Source organism: Suncus etruscus, chromosome 9 (genome assembly GCF_024139225.1).
Source record: "Suncus etruscus isolate mSunEtr1 chromosome 9, mSunEtr1.pri.cur, whole genome shotgun sequence".
NCBI classification, from domain to species: Eukaryota; Metazoa; Chordata; class Mammalia; order Eulipotyphla; family Soricidae; genus Suncus; species Suncus etruscus.
In genome coordinates, this window is record NC_064856.1 from 92,576,979 (window position 1) to 92,584,058 (window position 7,080).

General features: G+C 35.3%; 1 non-coding gene across 1 annotated transcript; it reads left to right on the forward strand.

The window, feature by feature from the left end:
• The first annotated feature begins 3,655 nt into the window (after positions 1-3,655).
• LOC126019945 (U6 spliceosomal RNA) lies at positions 3,656-3,762 on the forward strand. Its single transcript, XR_007499548.1, has one exon. It is a non-coding gene; the product is annotated as a U6 spliceosomal RNA (small nuclear RNA).
• Positions 3,763-7,080: the final 3,318 nt, after the last annotated feature.

Here is a 7,080-nt window from a genome sequence, read left to right on the forward strand (position 1 = left end):
CTACATTAAGACAAGACAGAACACATAAAACAAACTTCTACACAAAGATGACAATAAATCCCATGACAATTATTTCTCTCAATGTCAATTAACCAAATGCACTGACACAGAGTGGCCAAACTGGATCAAAAATATGAAGCCAACATTCTCCTGCCTACAAGAACCACATCTAAATAATCAAAACAAACATAAATTCAAAATAAAAGGCTGGAGGTAAATCATCCAAGCAAACAACTCTCTTAAGAAAGCTGGAGTGGCCATATTAATATCAGATGACACAAATATTAGACTCAGAAAAGATATAACAGACAAAGATGGACATTTTGTGCTGTAGGAAGAAATCATTCTCCTAAACATATATGTACCCAAATGAAGGACTAGCAAAACATTTAATACAATTGTTGATAAATCTGAAAGAACACATCAATAGCAGCACAATAATAGTGGGAGACTTCAACACTGCCCTATCACCCCTTGATAGATCAATCAGGCTGAAACCCAACAAGAATATACTAGCTCTCAGGGCCGGTGAGATGGCATGGAGGTAAGGCATTTGCCTTGTGTGCAGAAGGATGGTGGTTTGAATCCCGGCCTCCTATATGGTCTCCAGAGCTTGCCAGGAGCAATTTCTGAGTGTAGAGCCAGGAGTAACTCCTGAGCACTGCTGGGTGTGACCCAAAAACCAACAAAAAATAAATAAAAATAAAGAGAGAGAGAGAGGAATGGAAAAAAGTGAACTAGTAGATATATATAGGGCACTCCATTCCCAGAACACTGGATACATTTTCCAGGATAGACCACATGCTGACCCATAACTTTTATCTTTATAAAGTTAAGAGGATAGAAATTGTACAGACTACCTTTTGAGATTACTTACAATTTCAGTAATTAGAAGTAAACTACAAAGGATCACAGAAGAAAAACTTTAAAATTAATCAGCACAATGCTGAATACATAGTGGGTCAGAGATGATGGGAAATCAAAATATTTATGGTAACAAATAACAATGAATACACAAACTATCAGAATTTATGGGAAACAGTAAAAGCAGTACTAAGAGAAAAATTTATAACTTTGCAAGCATACATCAGAAAGGAAGAAGGGGCCTATGTAAATATCTTAATTACACAGCTTTTAAAATTAGAAAATTATTTGTAAAAGGAACCAAAAAAGGGTAGGCAAAGATGAATAAAAAAGCTTAAGCAGAAATTAATGAAGTGGAAATCAAAAAATCAATCTGAAAGATTAACAAAAGCAAGTGTTATTTTCTTGAAAAATATTAACAAGATTAATAAACCAGTAGCAAAGTTCACAAACACACACACAGAAACTTAATAAACCAGATAAGAAATGAAAAGGGTGAGATCACTACAGATACTGCAGAGATTAAAAGCGTAATCAGAGACTACTTTGAGAAACTCTGCCATGAAAAACGAGAACCTGGAAAAAAATAGATAAATGCTTGGACCCCTATACTCTTCCACAGTCAAACCAGGATGATCTAGCATATATAAATAGACCCATCATTACTAAGGAAATTAAGAGAGTAATAAAAAATCTTCCCAAAACAAAAGCCCAGGCCCAGATGGATTCACTAGCAAATTCTTTCAAACCTTTCTAGAGGAACTACTGTCAATCCTTTTCAGGATCTTTCATACTTCCAAATATTTTTTATGAAGCTAACATCACCCTCATATGAAAACTAAACAGAGATGTTACAAAAAAAAGAAAACTACAGACCAATATCCCTGATGAGCACAGATGCAAAGATCCTCAACAAAATTCTGTCAAATAAAGTCCGACACCTCATCAAGAAGGTCATATATTACAACCAAGTAGGATTCATTCCAGGAATGCAATGATGGTTTACCATACATAAATCAATCAAAATAATACATAATATCAACAAAAAGAAAAATAAAAACCATATGATCATATCAATAGATGCATAAAAAGAATTCAAAAAGGTCCAGGTCCAACACCCACTCTTGATAAAAAAAAAAAAAAAACTCTCAAGATTGGAATGCAAAGAACTTTTGTCAATATAGTCGAGGTTATCTATCACAAGTCAATGGCAAATATTGCCCTCATTGGAGATAAACTAAAAGCCTTTCCTGGAGCTAGAGCGATAGTAGAGGCAGGGTGTTTACCTTGCATGCATCACACCCAGGGAAACCTCGGTTTGATCCCCATTGTTCCATAATGTCCCTCATTCCAGGAGCTATTTCTGAGTGCATAGCCACACTGAAGTAACCCTTCAGTGTCACTGGGTGTGTCCCCAAATCAAGAAAAATAAAAATAATAAATAAATAAATGGCTTCCTCTGAAATCTGATACAAGACAAGGCTGCTCTCTTTCACCACTTCTATTCAACATAGTCCTGGAAGTTTTTTCCATAGAAAAAAGACAAAAGATATCAAGGGTATCCAGACAAAAAAGGAAAAAGTCAAGCTCTCACTGTTTGAAGATGAAATGATACTACATTTAGAAAACACCAAAGACTCTACCAAAAAGCTTCTAGAAACAGTAGATTCATATAGCAAAGTGGCAGGCTACAAAATTAACACGCAAAAATCAATGGTTTTCTTATACAACAATAATGATAGAGAAGAAATGGAGAATTAAGAAAACAACCCCATTCACATAAGTGTCACACAAACTCAAATATCATGGAGTCAACTTAACAAAGACATGAAGGATCTATGCAAAGAAACTACAAAACCCTGCTTCAAGAAGTAAAGGAGAAACAAGAAAATGAAGACACATACTATGCTCATGGATTGGCATGATTAACATCATTAATATCAGCCCCAAAGCATTGTACAGATTTAATGAAATCCCTCTAAGGATATCCATGAAATTCTTCTAAGAAGTGGATAAAATACTCCAGACATAATACTCCAGACATTCATTTATAACAATAAATATTCATGAATAGCTAGAGAAACCCTTGGGTAAAGGAGTATGGGAGGTATCACTTTTATCGACTTTAAACTGTATTACAAAGCTATAGTCAATAAAACAGCATGGTATTGGAATAAAGACAGATCCTCAGATCAGTGGAATAGACTTGAATAATTCAGAGAAGATTCCCCAGACATACAATAATTTAATCTTTTATAAAGGGGCAAAAAATGCAAAATAGAGTAACCAAAGCCTCTTCAACAAGTGGTTGTGACAACTGATCAGCCATCTGCAAAAAAGCAAACTCAGACCTTCATTTAACACCATGCACAAAGGTCAAATGTAAATGGATTAAAGACTTGAATATCAGACCTGAAATCATAAGGTATATTGAACAACAAGTAGGTAAAACACCCCATGAAATTGAAATTAAAGACATTTTCAAGAAGGAAATAGTACTCTCCATAAAAGTGGAAGTAGAGATAAACTGATGGGACTATATTAAGCTGAGAAGCACCAGAAAAGGAAATTGTGCCTAAGATACAAAAGCCATCCACAAAATGGGAGAAAGTATTTACCCAATACCCATCAGACAAGGGACTAATATCTAGGATATACAAATTACTGACAGAACTTAACAAGAATAAAAACATCTAACCCCATGAAAGAATGAGAAGAAATGAACAATTTCTCAAAGAAGAAATATAAATGTCCAAAGGGGCATGAAAAATGTTCCACATCACTAATTATTGTGCTTGCTTCAGCAGCACTTAAGCTAAAATTGGAACAATACAGAGAAGATTAGCATGGTCCATACACAAGGATGACATACAAATTGGTTAAAACCAGAGCAGAAATCAACAATATAGAAACAAGGAAAACAATACAAAGATTTGATAAAACCACAACCTATATTTTTAAGAATAAACAAGATAAAAGAAAGGAAAAAAAGAATAAACAAGATAGAGAAACCGTTGACAAGACTCACAAGGTAGAAAAGGTAAAATGCTCAAATGAATCAGATTAGAAATGAAAGGGTCTTGAGATAAAAAAAACATGGCAGAGCACATAAGGGAAGAAAAGAAAAGAAGAAAAAATAAATATAAATGGAGACAAAAACTTCAATATTTATACCAAAACAAAGAAATTGACAAAGACAAGATAAATAATAAAAAAAATTGTTTTGTGCTTTTTGCCTTTTTTTTTTTCCCTCATGCATAGGAACAGTAAATATTGGGAAAGGAATTCCCTTGTCCTAAGAGATACAGGGTTTTTCCACCCTTGAAGCATTTTGTCATGGGTTTAACTATAGACTCCTTTCAGGTTCATTTACTCTCCCATTGGTGCTTTTTTGGGAGTATGGAAGACTTCTGCTCCGTCCTGGGTGATAAAATCAGACCTCTGTATCTAGATATCTCGGTATCTGCACAGGTCAGGAAGTGGAACTTATGATGAAGTTTTTCTTTGTGGTTCTAGAAGTTCTGTTCTCTCAGTGTTATTTTAATCCGTCTTCTGTGGTTGGTAGTCTTGGTCTTTGTGCTGATCCTAGGATGGGGCCTGAGATAGCGTTTTTCACTGGATATTTTATTTGACACCTCTTTGTCTACTGTTGTGGTGTTTCAGCCTCCAGAAGGACTCTGCCCATTTTTGGCGTATTTGATTTTTCCCCCAGTTTATTACTTTTCTCTTCTTCAAACAAAACCACATAACTTGAACTATCTAGTCCCGCCTCCGAAATAAGGGAGGTACCAAGACCAAACAGGTGTAGGACCATTAAGTAGTTAGCTAGGCACAGAGGGGACCATTTATTCTGGCAGCCTTGGGGGTGAGGGAGGAGGATATGAGAGGTAGGACGGAAATCGAGGTGGAGGGAGGATAATTCGGTGATGAGAATTCCCCTGATTTTATGTTAATATGCAACTAAAATATTATTGTCAGTGATATGTAAGCCACTATGATTAAAATAAAAATTATATTTACAAAAAAAGAAGAAAGCTCAGCTCTATCAGTGGTTGAGAATAATCATGAGTAGCAGTTAGAAAGCAGGGTCATAAATTTCTCAATCAACCATGTAAATATTTTTTACACTCATACTGTTGTCTAGAAGCTGTAGTTAAAAAATCATTCACTTGGCTTTTAAACAGCTATATTATATTATTTTTTATTGTTCTAAAAAAAAGAAATGAAAGGGAAGGGAGTGATTACAACAAAACACATGAAATCCAAGACATCAAGCAGTCTCAGGTACACTGATAATATTATAAAAGAACAGATTTAAATATACAAGCCAAAGACCATAACAATGGAATCAAGAGACACAAACTTTAACAATCTAAACTTAAAATGGGCCTGTCTGAGGGATAAGGGGGTTGTATGAGATGCACGTGGAGAACATTGTTGGAGGAAGGTAGACACTGAGGTGGGATTGTCGCAGATTCATTTTCTGCCTGAAACCCTAGAAAGGACTTTGTAAATCACAATGCTTTCAAAAAAAATAAAATTTAATAAAATAAAAAAAACAAGAGACATGAAGAAACTAAATGAGTAAAGCATACAGCAATGTGAGTTAGTGACTACTTTTTGGGAGGGAGTTTTTTGGTTTAGGTAGTTGATGTAGGGACTTCACAAGAAAGAATGGGTCATAGAATATGTATGGCACAGTAGATAACTGAGTCTTCAATTGGGAATTCAAGAAATTACTTGGGGCTAGAGATAAATTTGAAAACTATTTAGAAAGTGCTTCAAGCCATAGAACTTTAATAACCTGAAGTAGAGGCTGATTTTATATATTCTATAGAAGTAAACATTGGACATATCATATATTTTTAGTGCTTGTTGAATCTTTCATCTAAAGCACAGATTTGGGATTGGAGGTGGCAGAAGGGTTGGGTCATATCCAGTGGTACTCAGGGCTTATCCCTGGCTTTATTATCAGAATTGGTGTTCAGGGGATTAGATATGGTGCCAGGGATTCAATGTCAGCCACATGCAAAGCCAGAACCTTAATGCCTGTGCTAACTCTCTGACTCTAAAGCATATTTGAATTCTTTATCTTATTAAAGAACTCTAGTTTACAAAGGTTTTCATAGCTGAGTTGTAAACATGCAATGTTCCAGCATAGAAATCACCACCAGATTACCTCCCATATTCCCAAGCCTGCCATCTTTTTAAGGCACCTTATTAAGTTTAGTTTAAAAGTTTGATGTTCATGTTTTCTGTGTTGTTGACTCTGTTATATAAATATTTAGTTTAATCCCTTAACACCACCAATGCACCTGACTCAATTTGGTTCCTGCCCCTCTATTCCTTATCATCTGTATTTTTTACCATCCCCTCCATGGTATTTCTTATCTTCTGTCTCTATGTTCTGGAGCCAAGTATATTCTTTGCATCCCCTCCCTATAAAACATTAAATTCTCTCATCCAGTTATTCTAAATACCACATATAAGTAATAACATCTTTAGTTTATTCTTCTTCTGGCTTACTTCATTTAACATGGTATATTCCAGTTCCATCCATATTGCACCAAATTGCATTATTTCACCATTCCTTACAGCTGTGTAGTATTCCATTCTGTGTATATGTGTCACATCTTCATGATCCAATTACCGTATTGCCAGCGTATAAAATGACCCTTCAACCCATGAAAAACTTCCTAAAAGTTGGGAGTCATATTATATACTGGTATACGGCATGCTGAAACTTGTTCCAGCTTCAGGGATGAGTGATTTGCACCCCTCTTACTTTTTAGAAGTAACTTACTTTTAAGACTTTTAGGAAGTTTTTCATGGGTTGAAGGGTTATCTTATATGCTGACAAATATAGTATTTGTCATTAAACATCTATGTTGATTCCAAATATTAACTGATGATGCAATAAATAATGGTGTGCATATATACTTTTAATTAAATATTTATGTCCTTGCAATAAAACTCAAAATTGAAATAGCTGGATCATGTGGCAACTCAATTCTGTATTTACTGAGATCCCTACATACTTTTTCCAGGGGAACCTTCCATACTTTTTTTGGGTTACTCCTGGCTCTATGCTCAGAAATTGCTGCTGTCAGGCTTGGAGGACCATATGGGATGCTGGGATTCGAACCATGGTCCTTTTGCATCTAAGGCAAACGCCTTACTGCTGTGCTCTCTCTCCAGCCCCTCCATATTTTTTTT